Here is a 21,893-nt window from a genome sequence, read left to right on the forward strand (position 1 = left end):
AGGCCCATATCACCAGCAGAATGGCCTACGGAAACACGCTCTATGTAGGAATCACCGTATGCCTCTTGAAGAGACTCCAGACAATCCAGAACTCAGCAGCAATACTCGTACTCAACCTCCCCAGAAAGACCGTCATCACACCCCATCTCAAGAAACTACACTGGCTCCTGATTCAGAAGAGATGCCAGTTCAAGATGCTGACCCCCACCTACAAGGCCCTGCACAACGAAGGGCCAGTATAGATCAACAAACCCCTGACCTCCTACCAGCTGACCAGATGCCTTCAATCAACTTCCCTCTCCCTTGCAGACACCCCACAGATCCGCCAAGCCAACAGTGGAGGATGTTCCATCTTGCACCTGGTAGCCAAGGCTTGGAGCAACCTCCCCTTCAGGACTGCACAGTTGCTCCAGCAATTCAGAAGAGAACTAAAGATCTGGATGTTTGAATGATCAAACCTTCACGCAGCAGCTCCAGCACCTCGAGACCCTCACGGGTGATTTGATGTGCTCTATAAATGTTTGCTTGATTGATTGGCCTGCACATGTGGCAGCAGTGAGATTGGACCAGGTTTGGTGGATGAAGGGTCCAGACTGGTGTTCAGTAGTGATCTGAGGGCCTAGCTATGGGGGAAGCAAAGTCCAGGGCTTTACCTTATAGGATGTGGTTTCGGCCTGGAGGCATAACAAGGATTGCAGTCAGGAGCAGAAAGACTAGAATCAGCCTCATGCAGAGGTATAATTGGGGCTCAGCTTAGTAGGAACAGTGGGTTGAGATCCGGCCAGTGGAAGCATATGGTCAGAAAGTTAGGATTCAGAAGTTGAACGAAGGCCCACCAGGTGGCACCTATGAGAGGAAGGTCAGCCTCAAGGCCACTGTGAAACAGGCCACTTAGGTTGCAGCTGTGATGTAAGGCTTTGGATCATAGGCCAAGCCACCACCTGAACTCCTATCACCAAATCAGGACTTTTGTAAAACTGCTGCCCCTTAAGTGAGTCTAATTGGCTGATAAAAAAAGGCCTAGTTGGATGTCAGCAGTGAGATGTGAAGCTGTTCTTGTAGTACCTGCTGGATGCGGTCTCACCTTCCAGAGGTATTTAATGGCAGCAGTAGGATTGAGACCAGTGTACAAGTAGCCTAGAACCTGTGGTATGGCCCAAGCCTAGCAGAAATAATGGGACTGGGGGAACCCAGTTAGGCGAGAACAGTGACACTAGATGCCAACCAAGGTGGCAGCAGTGACAATGTAAGTCCAGCATGATAGGACCATTCAGAGCCAGAATGTTGGGACATGAAGGTGTTCAGACTCATCAAATTGATAGAAGTGGAAATTTGGTCCCAGCAGGATGGCAGCATGGGGCTGGGAGCTCCGCCAGGTGGTAGGAGTGGGCCTGGGAACCCAGCATGATGGAAGCAGTGGGATTGGGAGCCCATTCTGTGGGAACTGTGGAACAAAGGCCCATCCGGGCGTCAGCTACAGGAGTATCTGACAGCCAAGAGAAGAGGATCCAGCCTGGTGGCAACTGTGGGACAAAGGGGCCATCCTGTGGGAGGAGGTGGCCACAGCTACCATCATGCTTGTCTATCATGTAAACTGGTGGGGAAAGGTCTAACCTTGTTCAACCGCTGCCTTAGGGCAGACCCTCATCAAATCCATGCCACCAAGTTGAATCCTTGGTGTATAAAACACTCATGGCAGCAGAGGGCGAAGAGCCCAAGTCGATGGGAATAAGCCCCACAAGATGACAATTTAGGTGAAGATAGACTGCACAGATGACAGACGCAACGGACTGCAGAGATGGCAGCAGTGAGATGAGGACCCAGCTTGGAGGTGGATGTGGGCTGGAGGCAGCTGTCGAGTAAGGGCCCCACCCAGTGGGCAGCAGGGTTGTGGGAGTGAAGACAGGACCGAGCCTACAGTAATTATATATCAGATCGCACAATATCAAGATGTTAAACCAACTGCTTGTCTTCAGGAGGCACGGCTCTTAAACCTCTGTCACTACGAGGTGTAACACTCACCTCGCCAATACCACCAGGCAAAGCCGTTGAGGGATGAGCATCAAGCCTAGCAAGGGTATGAGCCCCAAGTCCAATGGGAGGAGGGAACAACCTGTCACCAGCAGCAGGAGGGTTCAGTCTGTTTCAACCAGTCTGGTGGAAGCGGTAAATTGAGGACCCAACCAGGGGTGAGAAATGAGATAGAAGATAGGCTGAAGCAGGGGTGTGACAGAGGGTGCTGTCTGTAGGATGAACTGAGATTTGGTTAGAGGGAAGAGCCTGTGACTGCCAGTTGGTACAGTCCTGAAAAAGCAGACGGCTGGGGGTCCACTCTGGTGGCAACAGCGGGTACAGTGCTGAGATTCCTAGAAAGACCTCTGAGCCTTGATGTATCATAGGAAAGATTTATAGCCTTGTTCGTAGCATTAGGGTAAATCCCAAAATTGGTAGAATGAAGGCCCAGTTTTGGACTGCAGTGGGAATTGGGCATAGGCGTGTGCCAGCAGTGGGACACTGACCCAGTTTGGGGCTAGTATCAAGCCTGGCAATAGCTGTGGATCACTTTGGGGTCCGTCTAAGGGCAAAAGATTAGCTTGGCGAGTAAGGCCTGCAAGTGTCAGCTGTGGGACATCAGCCAGGCCTAGCTGCACCTGTAGCACATACGCCATGTCTGTAGCATTACCATGAGGCCAGGGTTGGTGGAATCATGGCCCGGCTTACGAGCAGCAATGTGATTGGTACCGTAGGTGCACTATGCTAATCCCCAATCAGACAGCAGCAGTGGGTGACTCGCTCAACCCGACGGAGACTATGGGAGCACTACGTTAGTGTGGTGTCAGTTGTGGTGGCAAGGAATCAACATGGTGAAAACTGTCAACAGCTGCGTGGCTGAAGTCTCAACCTGCCGACAGCTGTGGGGTGAGGGCACAGCATTGCTGCAGCTGCGGGGATGGTGCCCAGCTTGATTACAGCAGAAAGACAAGAGCTTCGCCCGTAAAATGAAGCCACAGCTCGCGATGGGCAGCCCCACATTCCAACTCCTGTCACTTTTGCCAGATTCGTGTCCTACAGGTTCTACTAATCTAGGCCCGGACCACACCAATGTCACCAGGCGCAGCATTCATAAGGGCTAGTTTGGTGGCACATGTGATACAACGGCCAAGTCCGATGGGATGAGGGTTCATGTGGATCAATCAATCAATGCATTTGTAGAGCGCACTACTCACCTGTGAGCGTCTCAAGGCGCTAAGGGGGAGGAGGGGGAGAGGAAGTGCTGCTACTGCTCGAACAGCCAGGTCTTGAGAAGTCTCCTGAACTTCAGCAGGTCCTGGGCCTGTCGCAGGTGGATGGGGTTCCATGTCTTGGCGGCGAGGTGGGAGAATTATCTGCCGCCGGTGGTTGTTTGGTGGATGCGTGGAATGGTGGCGAGGGCAGCGGAGCGAAGCTGGCGGTTCGGGGTGTAGAAGGTGAGTCGTTTGTTGAGGTATGCTGGTCCGGTGTCGTGGAGTGCTTTGTGAGCATGGGTGAGGAGCTTTAAGGTGATCCTCTTGTTGACGGGGAACCAATGCAGGTCCCTCAGGTGGGCAGTGATGTGGCTGTGGAGGGGGATGTTGAGGATGAGGCGTGCGGAGGCGTTCTGTATGCGTTGAAGTCTTTTGTGGAGTTTGTCCGTGGTTCCCGCTTAGAGGGCGTTGCCATAGTCCAGCCTGCTGCTGACGAGGGCCTGGGTGACTGTCCTTCTCCCGGAGTTGGGGTGTGATGATGGAGCTTGCTTTGTTGAAGATGTGGTGGGGGCAGGGGTCGGATGGCTAGCCCGAGCAGATGGTGTTCATGATTTTGATGGTATCGTCGTCGTTGACGTGGTTCCAGGAGAGCAGGAGGCCGGTGTGGCTGCGGGGCGGTGAGTTAGAGGTGTCGGCGGCTGTTGGGGGGGTGGGTTCTGGGTGTTGAAGCTGTCGTGGATGTCTGTGATTTTGCGGTGAAAGAAGTTGGCTAGGGAGTCGCAGAGGTCTTGCGACGGCGGGATGTCGTTGGAGCTGGGGTTAGCGATGTTGAAGAGCTCTTTGCAGTTGTGCGTGTTGTTGATGCGTTCCTTGAAGGAGGATCTCTTGGCGGTTCGAATGAGTTGGTGGTGCTTGCGGCTGGTGTTCTTGAGGGCAGTGTGGTTGTATGGTGTCTGTTCGTGGTGCCACATCTTCCCAAGTCTTCGGCAGTTCTGCTTGGATGCCTGGAAGTCGGTGGTGAACCAGCAGGCCCTTCTGTCGGTGCGTCTGGTTGAGGGTTTCTTGATCAGGGCAAGAGTGTTGGCGCAGTCGTCAATCCATTGCCTGAGGTTGCGGGCGGCTGTGGTTGGTGGGTCTCGGGCGAGGGTGGTGGTTAGCTGGTCTTTGGTGACCTTGTTCCAGCTGCAGTGGGGGGATTCGTTGAGGGTGGGTGTGCGTGGTGTGTTTCTCGAAGGAGAAGTGGATGCAGCGGTGGTCGGTCCAGTGGAGTTCGGTGGTGTGGCTGCTGGCGGAAAAGATGGGGTCGAGCGTGTGTCCGGCGGAGTGGGTAGGTGTCGTGACAAGCTGTTTGAGTTTGAGGTTGTCGAGCAGGGTGGTTGAGTTGCTGTCGTTGACGTTCTCGAGGTGGAAGTTCAGGTCTCCGAGGAGGATGTAGTCTGTGGAGGCCAGGGCGTGCGTGCTGACGACGTCGGTGATGGAGTCACTGAACTGTAGACTAGGGTTCCTCTGAGGGTGGTGTTGGGATCGATGTGGATCTGGAAGTGCAGGTGTTCGGCGGTGCTAAGGGTGTCTTCGGTGCTGGTCGAGATTCTGAGGGTATTCCTGTGGACGATGGCGATTCCTCCTCCCGGTCTGTTGATGCGGTCCCTGCGGGTGATCGTCTAGCTGTCCGGGATGGCTATGGCAATGTCGGGCGCCGAGGAGGGGTTCATCCAGGTCTCCATCAGGAAGGCAACGTCTGGGGAGGATGAGTCGAGTAGGTCCCAGAGCTAGACGGCGTGCTTGTGGACGGAGCGGGTGTTGAGTAGTGTGCATCTGAGATGGTTGTGACCTGCCCTGGTGGGGGGAGGGAGGGGGCAGGACGTGCAGGTGTTTGGTGGCTGGTGAAGCTGCAGCTCCGGCAGGAGAAGGGTCCGTGAGTGAGCTTTGCGGTGGCCTGGAAGCAGGTGGATGACCTGCTGGCGTTGAGTTTGTGGAGGATGTTGGCGTCATAGCGGCGTTCGCGGGGGCCAGGGGGTCTGGCGCTGGCCACAGATGCGCAACGGTCGCCATTAAGAAGGGGAGGTGGGAGGGAGAAGCAGCTGGGAGGCGGGTGCGTGGAGCGAATGGATGAGCGAGGGGGATAGGGCCACAGGGGATGGGTGGGAGGGCATATTTGAACTTGCCAGTTTTTAGGCAGAAAGGAGATTCAAGATGTAACCTGTGAGTGAATTAGGATTGAGGGTGCAGCTTGTAGTAGATTCCAAGAGCAAAGCCAGTGGAAGGAGCGCACAGAAGGGCTAGTCCCATGGCAGATAGAGAAAGTGGGCCTAGCCCAATGGCAACTGCGGGATGAGGACCCAGCTTAAGACAGTGGTACTGGGAAGAAGAGGGACCAGCCTCGTGGCAGCTGCTAGATGCAGACCAACCGGGAGGCGGCCGTAGGATTTGGAACCAACCTGGTGGCAGCAAAAAACAAGCAACTAGCATAACTGGGAAAATGGCTTCTCTAACATTAAAAAGAGGCCATTTTAGTGTCTGCGGGGGAATAAGGGCACTGCCTAACAGCAGAAGTGGAATAAGGATTCCCACCTAATACTCAGAGCATACAAGAAGGAAACCCACACAGCCCATTGTTGGATAACATAGCTATGGCTTCTGCATTTACAAAAAGAGATCAGAACAAAGTATTTTATTTTTGACGCCCTTGGCAAAATTTACAAGGGAACAAAGCGTCTGTCTTCCTGTCGTTTCCTCCTTTGCCTGTCTTGCTTTTGGCGCAGAAGGTAAAAACAGCCATTTGAACACAAGGTCCAACAATTCTGTAATACCACAAGTCCATGTAATATGCACTCTGCCTGGTGCAAGGTGGCCATGGTGTATCAGGTTGTAGAGTGCATCTTCGCCATTTCAAAGCCATTTTAGCCAGTCGTGTCTCGCCATGGATGTTTTGGTTTCTGGTTGCAGGGTGCAACCAAAGCACCTTCTCGCCGCTGCAAAGGTCTGTCGCAGAGGACCTGTAAACGGAGGAGAAAAAATAGGCCAATGAAAGAGATCTGCACAGGAACAAACAATGTGCGGTTTCCAGGGAAAATAGATATTTAAAAAGAGAGCCCTCGTCCTTGCACAAGGAACGAAGGGTGGGTAGATCGAGATCCAGGGACTGTGCCCGCGAAGCGACTGGTCATGAGGCTCTAAGAGATCATGCACAAGGCCAGAAGGCATGAAATAAAGACCCGAGTGGAAGCAGGGCACACGGATCCAAGCGGTTCTAGGAACAGCGCAGGGAGCATGACCGGATGATCCATTAGGCGAAGGGCCTGGGATGTGACAATTGAAGCGCTGTTGGTATTAGAGTCGGGAGCTGCATATACAGATCCAAAGGGCCTGGCAGGGGCATGGAAGGGCATGAGCAGTCGGGATGCTTAGGCATCAGAGCTTGAGCTAGGGGAGCGAGTGTGGTGGAATGCGAGGAACCAGAATGACCCAAGGCCAAAGGCAAGGGGCAAGGCATAAGGATTCTGAGTGTTCTAGATCAGAGAATGGACACCAGAATCCACGAGGTCCTACCATCAAAGCAGGTAGGCATGTCTCATGAGGAATAGAATTGTTCTTCCTGCTCTGCAAATAACTAAGTGCAATGCTACAAAGATTAGGACTGTTCTATACTATGGGGATTGAAGAAGTTATATCACCTCATTCACTTAGGATGTAGGGACAGTATGGACTGACCTTTGGCCGCCCTATCCAAGTGCTGTTTGATGCTTCTCTCGCTCTCCTCCAGTCGCTGAGCAGTCTGTGCATTCTTCCAACCTGAAACAAGTGGCATTGGGTGAAAAGATTCAAGAAAACGAGAAACGTGCACCGAAGAGTTTACACCAACAATAGTCCCATAAACTGAACAATGAGCTTAGACTCATTTTATGGATGAGCTGTACCCCCAAAAGGCACCACCGCTGCAGGGCAAGGCGACTAAGATCTAAGAGTACAAAACGATGACGGATGGAATTGTGAGGAGGAAGAAGGGAGAGAAACTCACCATTTACCTGCGGAACCTGAATGGCTTTCTTGACTAACACTTAAGTATCACAAAAGTGTGTGATGTAGGAGATGAGAAGGTATGAAATCATCTTTAGCACTGCACACCACCATTTCCTTTGTAGCTTCTTAAAGATTTAGATAGTCGTAATTAAAGCATGCCACCAGGATGTACGACAGCAAGCTAAGAACATCCAAGACTTTCCCCTATTAGAAGACCAGAAACTGTCAGAACCACTGATGATGCATGAAACACTACTTTAATAATGGCCCTAAATACTTGAGGCAGTCGCAGGATAAACTGGATATTGACCTGCGACACTGGAATATGTTGAGTGAGATGTGGGCTGCAATATCTGAGAGCTTGCTAGTCGACTAGTACAATTGATGATCCTCCAACGGATTTACTGTACTCTCACACGATAAAGTTATTGCATTGTATGTTTTCCTTATTTACTATTTTGGTGATATTAAAGGCTTTACACCGATCGGCTGAGTTAAACCAGACTGCTCTTCAGCCAAGCTACCAGCGTTGAAAAAAGATGATTTTATTGAGACTTGGCAAGATCTTATTTGTGATTCTGGTGTTATTACTAGCTGTAAGTACATACCTGTACCGACTAATAAACCACCTTCCAACAGCCTCCCAGAGAACTATTCAAACAATGGAACTACATAGTCTGAATGAACCCAATGTAGACATGCATGTCCAATCACACAACTGTGTACACACATCTCCTTTACCTTTTGTGACAAAGTTAATAAGCTTTTATCCTAGATTCTAGAGGCCCCTGTGCCGATAGAAGGTAGTATGACTCCTAGAAGATATGCTAGGGGTGATGGCCAACAGACAACATATTGCCATAGCAATGGGTAGTCGACTACCAACGTAATTTGAGGCGTAGTACATCAGTATGGACTGATGCATGATAACAGAAAGATTAGTGTATGCTAGGCGAGGATGTATGAAGATATTTACCGATGATTGAGGAAAAATTGAACAATAATTGTGGCTGGGATTGATCTCTTTGTATCTGATTGCCTGTAGGTGGGAGATGTGTGTACACACTTTTATGATTGGATATGCATGTCTACATTGGGTTCATTTAGACTATGAACTGGCCAGGGATATATACCTATGCTTCATCCCCTATGTGGTGAGGAAGATGAGGCAGGTTTTCACGGCCCTTATCCTTGTGGTCCCAACATCAGCCAGACAGCCGTTGATCCTACCGATTGGGTCGGAAATCCTCTCACAGCAGCAGGGCCAAATCAGACACCCAGATCCCAAGCAGCTCAAGCTAGAGATCTTGCACCCGAGGTCTTAGAGTTTGGCTTCCTAAACCTCCCCTAGGACAGTTTGACAATAATGCAGAAGGCACGTAAGCCCACTACACATGCATGTTATGTGGTCAAGTAGAAAAGATTTGCACACTTCTGCAACGTCAACCGATTACACTCCTTCAAGATCTGAGGGCAGGTATTGCATATACCTCTATAGGTCTCCATTGTCTTAGTTACATACATGAAGAACAGAAAAAACTCATCCCTCTTCAAGATTTTGGTGGTCAAGGGATCGATGGAGGGACTCAAAAGAGTGATACCTCAAGAACATCTCCAGCCCCGCTTTGAAACCTCAAGGCTCACAGGGCCAGCATTTGAACCCTTTCTCTCCTGCAACTTACAGTTACTCTCCTGGCAGGCGGCTTTTCTTATAGCTGCAACGCTCCTCAGGCAGATCAGAGTTACAAGCTCTCACCATTCATGAATAATTCTTTCAAGTACACAAGGATAGGTAACCAATTCAGAGTTTTTACCTAAGGTAGTCTCACCTTTCCACATTAAGCAAACTATGGAGCTGCCAATATTCTTACCACAACCTGATTCAGTAGTGGAATGAGTTACACACCTTGGACATTAAGTGGACACTCCTGTATTATATGGTCAGGACTAAGGTTTTCTGAAAGACCAACCACTGTTTGCGGCTTTTGCTAAACCCTACAAAGGTCAACCTATACTGGCAGGCATTGCAAGGCGGATTGTGAAATGCCTACATGCTTGCTGTGTCAAAGCTAAACATTTACTCTGTGCCCTTCACTCATTGTGCACACATGGCAAAAGCTACGCATAAAAAAGGAGCCTCCATGGTTGTCCCAGGTAACATTCCATTACCTGATCTATGCAAAGCAGCTACCTGATCAACCCCACACACATTTACAAAGCATTACTGCGTGGACATAAAGCTCCTCAACCAGCTGTTGTTGCTGTCTTGAGTTATTTCAAGCATTCTACTTCATAACTTATGCTGTAGTATCTCCCCTTCTGGGCCTACTTTGGTTCTCCCTTGGCTTTAAGCTGCCTTTGCCGACACGGTCACAGAGAATACATTTGTTTTTGTGACATTTTTTAAATATGCTGCGTCTATTTGCATCTATTTGCTATTCAGTGACTCGTCTTTAAATTCAGTCTGAACATTTCATACAAGGTTGAACACCATAGAGAACACTTTTCTTGTGCCCAGTCTACAACATCCTCTAACAGTTTGAACATAACACGGAAGCACCGCTGCAGGTTTTCTAACACAGCAGTTTTTATAATATAAATTGTGTCTGCTCCTTGGAGGATAGAGGGGAGAATCCCAGCAGAAGGACCAGTCTTGGAACGGAGGCAGCAGCCGTGCGTAAACTGAGTTTATACATTTGATGCGGACCACCTAACTACACACACCAGGTATGGGGTTCAGTGCTAATCCAGAGATCACAAATATACCCGTGCTCACATAGGGCCATATGTAGGAAGCCCAATACCGGTCGGTAACGGCCGATTTTCGGTAAAAATCCCGTTACCGACTGGTATTCAGGCTTTTGGTATGTAGGGGGCACATTTCAGGATTCGGTAATTTACCGAATCGGTAAAATTACCGAATCAGTAATTTTACCGATTCGGTAAATACCGAATCCTGAAATGATATGTAGGAGGAGTGTGTGGGTGTTGTGGGGATTCGTTATTTACCACCAACTAAAAGTTGGTGGCAAATGACGAATGGCTGTGAAAAAGCATTTTTTTGCACTTAGAAGTGTGCAATGTGGCAGACATACATGCCCTTAGGGCATGTATGTGTGCCACATGTGCACACATGCAGGAATCAGGGGTGCAACAGGGTGTCACTGTGCCACCCTGCCACCCTTGATTGTGCTCCCCCCATTACCGAATCGGTATTTACCGATTCGGTAATGGTAACTGGCTTCCTATTGATTCCTATGGGCCTCCTGGCCCATAGGAATCAATGGGAAGCCAGTTACCATTACCGAATCGGTAAATACCGATTCTAAATTACCGACCCTTTCCGAATCGGTAAATATTACCGATGGATTACCTACATAGCATTTACCACTTCATAAATACCGAATCGGTAAAATTCGGTATTTATGAAGTAGTAAATGTTAGGCCACCTACATATGGCCCATAGTGAGGGTAAGCTTAGATAGATGTATGAGATGCCATGTCCCGGGTGTTCATAGTTTACAGCCTGTTAGTAATGTTGATTACCATTCTTAGTTCATGGTTTACTAATCACAGCAAGCCTGCTTCAACATAGACTACGATAGCTTCAATAAATATGTTGTAAACTTCCTTCTGGACTTTCTTCTGTTTGCTATGGACATGCATGTGTGAGAATAAAGGTGATGATCTGTTTCCACGGTTCCCTTGGGGACTAGAGGTTCATGTTATAGGTTTGCCAAAATCACCTGCTACTCTGAAAGGTTAGGAGGTCAGGTGGGGCACTGTGAGCTAGTCGGATTGGTGCTTCCAGGTACTGATGTGGTAGAAACTCTGTGCCAACTTTCTGATGTCCTGCTCTCCCAAGGCACAGTTCTGTTTCCAAACAGAATTCCTGCAACAACGCAAAGCAGCCACACATGCTCTGAACAGAAATTCTACTCTGTAAACATCTGTTTGCTGCATGTAGTGCTACATGCCACCATCCTCTTCCCTAGAAGCCGGCAGTGATAGACATCTCCTATCAATTTCACTTTATTTACTAACTTACAGTGCACAGGGCATATCATATTAGGCTAACTCTACACTCCATTTTCACCTTTCCCTGCTGAGCGAGAAGCCGCTTTGGGTGCGGTCGGTGACAATGCTCATTGTGGCCTAATGGAGGAGTTGTACAACAGCCTGAAACTCAGAGTCTTTGAAGAAATTCAAGCTTTGACTTAGCCCAACAACAGATGGCAAGAGTAAGCAAAGCATATGAATCTACGGCACTACATGCTACAAGTAGATGCGTACAGGGTAAAGTTTTCCTAATGCATACTTGTTTTACATAAGGCCGCTCTGGAAAATCTTTCCTGCTCTACCAGTACATTGCCAGAAAGCAATAGCCAAGCATTATTTTATCTCAGAGTAATCTAAAGCGTAATATTAGGAATTTTTAATTAAATTTGAGTATTAATTGAGGGGGTAAGTATTCAAATAAACGAATAATCACAGCCCTTGCCAGGGTGAACCACTAGAGTCACTAAATAAACCTGAGCTTTAACCCCTAAAAGCTAAGACACTTAGCAGACAGGCTTAACTTAAAGGCACTGTGCAAAATATTTAGATACCACCACAACAGTAGTAAAATCAAAACACAACAAAAGAAAAATCCCAATCTAATTTAGAAAAAGAGAGAATATTTAATAAAATAACACCAAATGACAAGAATCCAACAAGGGGAACTGGAGATAGGAATTTTAAATACAAACGGCACCAAAAAGCGTTAAGTGCCAACCACGGTCACCTGGTTGTGTTTGACTAGTACTTCGGCATGATTTAAGGCTGATCGCAGTGGAGCACAGGTCGGATACAGGAACCAGACTTGGCCCAGCTTGAATGTTTTACCTTCAGGCTAGGTCTCAGAAATGGAAGTCAAAGTTCTCAGTAGGGCAAAGGAGCAGGCAGTAGCCGAGGATAGTCTTTGGATGAAAACCCGGTGAAGCTACTGACTTTTGGTGGGAAAGCTCAGAGCAGGAGAAACCTGGATTTTGTGCCGAAAAAGGTCTCTCGTCTGCTGGATACTTTTGACGCCTTTGCCTGGTGAAAAGTTCTACATTTGAACACAGTCACTTTTTTGGAGCTCGATTTCTCCAGTGGAGCAAGGCTGTAGCCGAAGAGGGCTACTACTAGGTTCCGCTTAATCGGATTTGCTGCTGTGGAAAAACCCTAAGCGGGGGAAACCTGAATCTTCAGCCCAGCAGCAGCGCACCTTCGGCAGATTAACTTGGCAAGTTTCTCCTGGTCCTTCCAGGGTCTTTAGAGCCAAAATGTTTCAACTCCCAAGCTCAGGATGTTAGGAGGATTACACTGAGCCCGAAGTTCCAGGACCTCAGGAACAGCATCTGGGAGTTTGGATTCACTCAGCCAAGGCCAACAGCAAGGTCAGGACGGGTCAAGTTGGAACTGGCCACGTGCAGGAAAGGCCTCATGTAGCTCGTAGCAAGTCCATGCAGCTTGATCAAGAGGTCAAACTGATGATCATTGGAAGCCAATTATTTGTCCTGGGAGCAGGCCCAGTCCTTCAGGTCTCTCCTTTGGTCATGGACTGCAGGTCCAGTCCTCTTCTGTTCTTCCTCAAGTCAGAAGTGTTCTGAGGAGGGTAATTGGAATACCACATTCATACTAGTAACTAGCCCGTAGGTGTGGGTGACTCCTGGCCCCTCCCTCACCTATAGGGCAACAGTTCACAAGGGTAAATGTAGCCACATTTGCAGCATTTCCTGTTTGCCCTACTGCAAACAATCCCAAAGAGTCCCTTTCTGCCTAAAACCAACATGGCGGTATTGTTCTTTCCCTGTACAAAGCTTGTGTGCCACCCCAGCGGTATAGCCATAGAAATGAGCAGCCACTCACCTGTAGTCACTATACCAATTCTGGGGGCAGTTCCTCTCTGTTGGACTTGGCCCTTCTGGCAGGTTCACCCCTGAACTTTTTTGCTTTTTACTGGTGACTTGGTGTGGTGATTGTTTGGTTTCTGCGCACTTTCCCTGTGTCCCAGGGTAAAGTGCGTGCACACTCTGAGTGCATGTGGTGAGATAGGCCTGCCCTCCCATAGGAATGCATGGGGGAATGTATGTGCCCTGGTAGTTCCTGATGCGTGGGGTGTGCAGGCCCGTGTTTGGTATGTGCGGACTCGTGGGAGTGAATGCTGCGCGATGATGTGTGCGGCGTGCATGTACCTGGTGTGGAAGTGCCACTTCTAGAAGTGGGCACTTCAGTGTGCAGTCTGAAATGTGTGGCTTGTCTGGCGATTGGCTGGTGAGGTCAGGTGACGGACTAGGGAATTCCCCAGGGTCAGGAGGAGTCACCCAGTGGTGAATGGGGAGTTAGCATGTAGATGGCTGGGGAGGAGTGTACCTGGGTCCTGAATAGGACAGGGCTTCCCCCACACAATGCTGGCGCCGGCCCCTGTGGTGCGTCTAATGACCCTAGCCCTGCCAGTGAATAGGGAGAGGGGCTGAGCAAAACAAAGTGCTCAGGAACCTGTTGGAACTGGTTCGCCCCTTCCCTGCACCTTAGACAAAGCCTTGTACTGTATAAAGAGGGGCTGTGTCCCCTTACATGTTGTTCTCTTCCAGGATCCGGAGGGGGGCTGCTGCTGCTGGAGGCCAGGAGGAACCGCCACTTTGGACTGCCTTCCTGCCTGGAGGGCCCAGTGAGCTGGCCCCTGGCCCAGCCTTGCCCCCTGCCCACCTTACTAAGGACTTTGCTGGACTTGGGGGTCATTCTCACCCCAAAGCGCTGGGAGCGCTTCATTTGTCTCCCCTAAACACCTGGAGGCGCTTTTATTTTACATATAGCGCTAGGAGCGCTTGGTTTGGTGCCCCCAGCGCTTCTAGAGCGCTTTCGCTTTTTGGCCGTAGCGCTAGGAGCGCTTTACTTCGGGAGGCCGGTGCCCACCCGGCATTGTGGTGCGCTTGCGGGTGCCTTCCCCGCTTATTTAATTATCTCCCTACGGCGGGTGCCCACCCCGCCGTATATTGCTTTATAACGGGAGCTCACCCCGTATCGCCGCCGCCACTGGGAACTCGGGGCCGCCGCGCTGCCTGCGGCGACCCGGAAGCAAAGGCAAGTCCCGCCTGGTGGTGGGCGGGGCATTGAAGCCCCGCGCTGTGGGAAGGAAGCGGACGGGAGCCTACCCCGCGCTTCCCTGAGAAGAAGAGAGGGCGAGCCTGCAAGCAGCAGCGTCGCTGCTGCCCGTCCGGAGTGCTGCCGGTCCCGCAGAAGAGCCAGCAGAGAGCGGAGACGATGCGGAAGCCCCCCCGAGCAACAGCCCGGTGAGTTGAGCAGGGCTGGGGGGACTCCGTGCGCATACTTTGGTGACCGGTCTGCTCCCCCGCACTGTTGTGCCGAGCCTACGTGGCTCCCGCTGCTAAGGGCAGATAGTTGTTGAGGGCCCCACAGGCTCCAACGCGGGCCGCATTGTTGATCAGAGCCCGGTTGAGGCTCCAACTACTAGGGGGCATTTTTCTTCTACCAGTGAGAGCGGCCCCGGAAGGCAGCGGGCCGCTCCAACGTTGCCCCACATTCCCTTCAGAGCCCACGAGGCTCCAACAACGTGGGGCACATCATTTTTTAAGCGCTGGTGCGCTCCAACAACGTGGGGCACATCCTTCTAGAGCGCTGGTGCGCTCCAACACTTGGGGGCATTCTTTTTCTTTGCAGAGCCCAGGGAGGCTCCAAGACATGCCATATTTGTTCTAAAGGCCCAGAGGTGGCCAGGCCCCAGTCCCTACAGCTGCCCAGCACTTAGTGGGCAGCTGCCACGTTTAGGTTGTGCCTTGTGCGCCGGGCTTGCGCAGCCTGCGCAGTCGCGCCCTGACATTCTTGTATATTGGGTATTTCTGCATCCTGAGAGGCCAGTTGGCCTTCGGACAGTTATCTGGTGTTGTGCCCTCCCCTAGGGCGCTTGGTGATTTTCATACATGTACTTTTTGCGCCTGCGCAATGCCTTCATGATATTTCTTCCTAAACTGTGTTTATGCATTGGGGATTGTTTTACTAGTAGTAATTATACTAGTGTGTTCTTGTTTCCTTTCCTGCACCTCTGAATGTGTTTATGCGTCATGTGCTTTGCTTTACACCCCTAAATGTATTTTATGCATCCTGTGTTTATGTGCTTAGACCCCTACAGGTAGAGTGATACTTAGGTGGTTGTTTTTCCCCTAGTACAGGTGGTACTAGTGAGGTCCTAGTTCCCTGCGTGGTATTCCTAAAGGTGGTTAGGGTTGCGTAGGTGGTACGTTCTGATACCAGTAGTTACTGGTTGTGTGCTATATGTTCTATTTTAGTGCTACAGTGATTGTAAGTGCTATGGTCTAAAGTATTATTCCTATTTCTAAAAAGTGCTAATTCCTGACAGTGGTCCATGTGGCCCTGTCCCCTGTACATATAATCCCTTGTAAATTCTGCCCGTGCCTGTTGGCACATTGTAAAGTGTGTGTTTTTATCTGATGTGTTGTGTATAATACAAAGGTTATTTTTATATAATACCTTGTGTGGAGTTTCCTTTGTGGTGGGCCTTGGGTGTTGTTGCTGGGTGCGCGCGCAAACGCTTTACACATCGCCTCAGGGATAAGCCTGTCTGCTCGTGCCAAGCTACCAAGGGGGTGAGCAGGGGTTATCTTTGGCGTGTAACTTCCTTGCCCTGACTAGAGTGGTGGTTTCTGCCTGACTTTGGCGCAAGCCTTAGCCAACCAGAAATCCCATTTCTAACACTCTCCCACTGGGATTGGCTGACTGACTGGGGGCACAAAAGAAAGACTGCCTAGGTGTCTGCTAACATTGGCCTGTGATAGGGTAGTTCTCTTTGAAGTTAGTCATGTTCCTGGGCATAGCTCACTGGCCAACCTGTGAAGGGAACAACATCACCTCCCCCACCCACGGTCTTTGTCCTGCTATGGGAGCAGTTTTAACACCTTATCAAGGGGGCTATTTAGCTGCCAGGTGACAGTTGGAGCTCAAGAAAATGGGCCTCCAGAGGCTTTAGGAGGGGAAAAAGGAAACTTCCTAAAAGTGTTTGTACCTTAATAGTTATAAAAAAATAGATTTGACCTGTAAATGGGATTTTGAATAACTATTTAAGAGACTCTGAATTACGTTTCTGTTTCCAGACTGAAAATAGCTTTATGAAATGTAATAATGAGCCCCAGCGCAGTGCGTCCTGTGGACAGGCAAGCCTTTCTACAGGGAAAATAGCACTATGAAATGTAATAATGAGCCCCAGCGCAGTGCGTCCTGTGGACAGGCAAGCCTTTCTACAGTGAAAATAGCACTATGAAATGTAATAATGAGCCCCAGCGCAGTGCGTCCTGTGGACAGGCAAGCCTTTCTACAGGGAAAATAGCACTATGAAATGTAATAATGAACCCCAGCGCAGTGCGTCCTGTGGACAGGCAAGCCTTTCTACAGTGAAAATAGCACTATGAAATGTAATAATGAGCCCCAGCGCAGTGCGTCCTGTGGACAGGCAAGCCTTTCTACAGTGTAAATAGCACTATGAAATGTAATAATGAGCCCCAGCGCAGTGCGTCCTGTGGACAGGCAAGCCTTTCTACGGGGAAAATAGCACTATGAAATGTAATAATGAGCCCCAGCGCAGTGCGTCCTGTGGACAGGCAAGCCTTTCTACAGTGAAAATAGCACTATGAAATGTAATAATGAGCCCCAGCGCAGTGCGTCCTGTGGACAGGCAAGCCTTTCTACGGGGAAAATAGCACTATGAAATGTAATAATGAGCCCCAGCGCAGTGCGTCCTGTGGACAGGCAAGCCTTTCTACAGTGAAAATAGCACTATGAAATGTAATAATGAGCCCCAGCGCAGTGCGTCCTGTGGACAGGCAAGCCTTTCTACGGGGAAAATAGCACTATGAAATGTAATAATGGGCCCCAGCGCAGTGCGTCCTGTGGACAGGCAAGCCTTTCTACAGTGAAAATAGCACTATGAAATGTAATAATGAACCCCAGCGCAGTGCGTCCTGTGGACAGGCAAGCCTTTCTACGGGGAAAATAGCACTATGAAATGTAATAATGAGCCCCAGCGCAGTGCGTCCTGTGGACAGGCAAGCCTTTCTACAGGGAAAATAGCACTATGAAATGTAATAATGAGCCCCAGCGCAGTGCGTCCTGTGGACAGGCAAGCCTTTCTACAGGGAAAATAGCACTATGAAATGTAATAATGAGCCCCAGCGCAGTGCGTCCTGTGGACAGGCAAGCCTTTCTACAGTGAAAATAGCACTATGAAATGTAATAATGAACCCCAGCGCAGTGCGTCCTGTGGACAGGCAAGCCTTTCTACAGTGAAAATAGCACTATGAAATGTAATAATGAGCCCCAGCGCAGTGCGTCCTGTGGACAGGCAAGCCTTTCTACAGTGAAAATAGCACTATGAAATGTAATAATGAACCCCAGCGCAGTGCGTCCTGTGGACAGGCAAGCCTTTCTACGGGGAAAATAGCACTATGAAATGTAATAATGAGCCCCAGCGCAGTGCGTCCTGTGGACAGGCAAGCCTTTCTACAGGGAAAATAGCACTATGAAATGTAATAATGAACCCCAGCGCAGTGCGTCCTGTGGACAGGCAAGCCTTTCTACAGTGAAAATAGCACTATGAAATGTAATAATGAGCCCCAGCGCAGTGCGTCCTGTGGACAGGCAAGCCTTTCTACAGGGAAAATAGCACTATGAAATGTAATATTGAGCCCCAGCGCAGTGCGTCCTGTGGACAGGCAGGCCTTTCTACAGTGAAAATAGCACTATGAAATGTAATAATGAGCCCCAGCGCAGTGCGTCCTGTGGACAGGCAAGCCTTTCTACAGGGAAAATAGCACTATGAAATGTAATAATGAGCCCCAGCGCAGTGCGTCCTGTGGACAGGCAAGCCTTTCTACGGGGAAAATAGCACTATGAAATGTAATAATGAGCCCCAGCGCAGTGCGTCCTGTGGACAGGCAAGCCTTTCTACAGTGAAAATAGCACTATGAAATGTAATAATGAGCCCCAGCGCAGTGCGTCCTGTGGACAGGCAAGCCTTTCTACAGGGAAAATAGCACTATGAAATGTAATAATGAACCCCAGCGCAGTGCGTCCTGTGGACAGGCAAGCCTTTCTACAGTGAAAATAGCACTATGAAATGTAATAATGAGCCCCAGCGCAGTGCGTCCTGTGGACAGGCAAGCCTTTCTACAGTGAAAATAGCACTATGAAATGTAATAATGAACCCCAGCGCAGTGCGTCCTGTGGACAGGCAAGCCTTTCTACAGGGAAAATAGCACTATGAAATGTAATAATGAGCCCCAGCGCAGTGCGTCCTGTGGACAGGCAGGGCTTTCTACAGGGAAAATAGCACTATGAAATGTAATAATGAGCCCCAGCGCAGTGCGTCCTGTGGACAGGCAAGCCTTTCTACAGTGAAAATAGCACTATGAAATGTAATAATGAGCCCCAGCGCAGTGCGTCCTGTGGACAGGCAAGCCTTTCTACAGTGAAAATAGCACTATGAAATGTAATAATGAACCCCAGCGCAGTGCGTCCTGTGGACAGGCAAGCCTTTCTACGGGGAAAATAGCACTATGAAATGTAATAATGAGCCCCAGCGCAGTGCGTCCTGTGGACAGGCAAGCCTTTCTACAGTGAAAATAGCACTATGAAATGTAATAATGAGCCTCAGCGCAGTGCGTCCTGTGGACAGGCAGGCCTTTCTACAGGGAAAATAGCACTATGAAATGTAATAATGAGCCCCAGCGCAGTGCGTCCTGTGGACAGGCAAGCCTTTCTACAGGGAAAATAGCACTATGAAATGTAATAATGAGCCCCAGCGCAGTGCGTCCTGTGGACAGGCAAGCCTTTCTACAGGGAAAATAGCACTATGAAATGTAATAATGAGCCCCAGCGCAGTGCGTCCTGTGGACAGGCAAGCCTTTCTACAGGGAAAATAGCACTATGAAATGTAATAATGAGCCCCAGCGCAGTGCGTCCTGTGGACAGGCAAGCCTTTCTACAGGGAAAATAGCACTATGAAATGTAATAATGAGCCCCAGCGCAGTGCGTCCTGTGGACAGGCAAGCCTTTCTACAGTGAAAATAGCACTATGAAATGTAATAATGAACCCCAGCGCAGTGCGTCCTGTGGACAGGCAAGCCTTTCTACAGGGAAAATAGCACTATGAAATGTAATAATGAGCCCCAGCGCAGTGCGTCCTGTGGACAGGCAAGCCTTTCTACAGTGAAAATAGCACTATGAAATGTAATAATGAGCCCCAGCGCAGTGCGTCCTGTGGACAGGCAAGCCTTTCTACAGTGAAAATAGCACTATGAAATGTAATAATGAGCCCCAGCGCAGTGCGTCCTGTGGACAGGCAAGCCTTTCTACAGGGAAAATAGCACTATGAAATGTAATAATGAGCCCCAGCGCAGTGCGTCCTGTGGACAGGCAAGCCTTTCTACGGGGAAAATAGCACTCTGAAATGTAATAATGAGCCGCAGCGCAGTGCGTCCTGTGGACAGGCAAGCCTTTCTACAGGGAAAATAGCACTATGAAATGTAATAATGAGCCCCAGCGCAGTGCGTCCTGTGGACAGGCAAGCCTTTCTACAGGGAAAATAGCACTATGAAATGTAATAATGAGCCCCAGCGCAGTGCGTCCTGTGGACAGGCAAGCCTTTCTACAGGGAAAATAGCACTATGAAATGTAATAATGAACCCCAGCGCAGTGCGTCCTGTGGACAGGCAAGCCTTTCTACAGTGAAAATAGCACTATGAAATGTAATAATGAGCCCCAGCGCAGTGCGTCCTGTGGACAGGCAAGCCTTTCTACAGTGAAAATAGCACTATGAAATGTAATAATGAGCCCCAGCGCAGTGCGTCCTGTGGACAGGCAAGCCTTTCTACGGGGAAAATAGCACTATGAAATGTAATAATGAGCCCCAGCGCAGTGCGTCCTGTGGACAGGCAAGCCTTTCTACAGTGAAAATAGCACTATGAAATGTAATAATGAGCCCCAGCGCAGTGCGTCCTGTGGACAGGCAAGCCTTTCTACAGGGAAAATAGCACTATGAAATGTAATAATGAGCCCCAGCGCAGTGCGTCCTGTGGACAGGCAAGCCTTTCTACAGGGAAAATAGCACTATGAAATGTAATAATGAGCCCCAGCGCAGTGCGTCCTGTGGACAGGCAAGCCTTTCTACAGGGAAAATAGCACTATGAAATGTAATAATGAGCCCCAGCGCAGTGCGTCCTGTGGACAGGCAAGCCTTTCTACAGTGAAAATAGCACTATGAAATGTAATAATGAGCCCCAGCGCAGTGCGTCCTGTGGACAGGCAAGCCTTTCTACAGGGAAAATAGCACTATGAAATGTAATAATGAGCCCCAGCGCAGTGCGTCCTGTGGACAGGCAAGCCTTTCTACAGTGAAAATAGCACTATGAAATGTAATAATGAGCCCCAGCGCAGTGCGTCCTGTGGACAGGCAAGCCTTTCTACAGGGAAAATAGCACTATGAAATGTAATAATGAGCCCCAGCGCAGTGCGTCCTGTGGACAGGCAAGCCTTTCTACAGGGAAAATAGCACTATGAAATGTAATAATGAGCCCCAGCGCAGTGCGTCCTGTGGACAGGCAAGCCTTTCTACAGGGAAAATAGCACTATGAAATGTAATAATGAGCCCCAGCGCAGTGCGTCCTGTGGACAGGCAAGCCTTTCTACAGTGAAAATAGCACTATGAAATGTAATAATGAGCCCCAGCGCAGTGCGTCCTGTGGACAGGCAAGCCTTTCTACAGGGAAAATAGCACTATGAAATGTAATAATGAGCCCCAGCGCAGTGCGTCCTGTGGACAGGCAAGCCTTTCTACAGGGAAAATAGCACTATGAAATGTAATAATGAGCCCCAGCGCAGTGCGTCCTGTGGACAGGCAAGCCTTTCTACAGGGAAAATAGCACTATGAAATGTAATAATGAGCCCCAGCGCAGTGCGTCCTGTGGACAGGCAAGCCTTTCTACAGGGAAAATAGCACTATGAAATGTAATAATGAGCCCCAGCGCAGTGCGTCCTGTGGACAGGCAAGCCTTTCTACAGGGAAAATAGCACTATGAAATGTAATAATGAGCCCCAGCGCAGTGCGTCCTGTGGACAGGCAAGCCTTTCTACAGTGAAAATAGCACTATGAAATGTAATAATGAGCCCCAGCGCAGTGCGTCCTGTGGACAGGCAAGCCTTTCTACAGGGAAAATAGCACTATGAAATGTAATAATGAGCCCCAGCGCAGTGCGTCCTGTGGAGAGGCAAGCCTTTCTACAGGGAAAATAGCACTATGAAATGTAATAATGAGCCCCAGCGCAGTGCGTCCTGTGGACAGGCAAGCCTTTCTACAGGTGAAATAGCACTATGAAATGTAATAATGAGCCCCAGCGCAGTGCGTCCTGTGGACAGGCAAGCCTTTCTACGGGGAAAATAGCACTATGAAATGTAATAATGAGCCCCAGCGCAGTGCGTCCTGTGGACAGGCAAGCCTTTCTACAGGGAAAATAGCACTATGAAATGTAATAATGACCCCAGCGCAGTGCGTCCTGTGGACAGGCAAGCCTTTCTAGAGGGGAAAATAGCACTATG

At 49.5% G+C, this 21,893-nt stretch overlaps 1 long non-coding RNA gene across 1 annotated transcript in view; it reads right to left on the reverse strand.

Moving 5' to 3' along the window:
- Positions 1 to 5,896: 5,896 nt before the first annotated feature.
- The window catches only part of LOC146869158 (uncharacterized), a 143,892-nt gene continuing 127,895 nt past the window's right edge, over positions 5,897 to 21,893 (reverse strand). Inside the window, exons 2-3 of the long non-coding RNA XR_014981346.1 lie at positions 6,936 to 7,016; positions 5,897 to 6,220 (exon numbers count right to left, since the gene is read on the reverse strand). This is a non-coding gene — a long non-coding RNA (uncharacterized LOC146869158). The remainder of the gene's footprint in view (positions 6,221 to 6,935; positions 7,017 to 21,893) is intronic.

Source organism: Triturus cristatus, chromosome 1_1 (genome assembly GCF_964204655.1).
Source record: "Triturus cristatus chromosome 1_1, aTriCri1.1, whole genome shotgun sequence".
Lineage (NCBI taxonomy): Eukaryota > Metazoa > Chordata > Amphibia > Caudata > Salamandridae > Triturus > Triturus cristatus.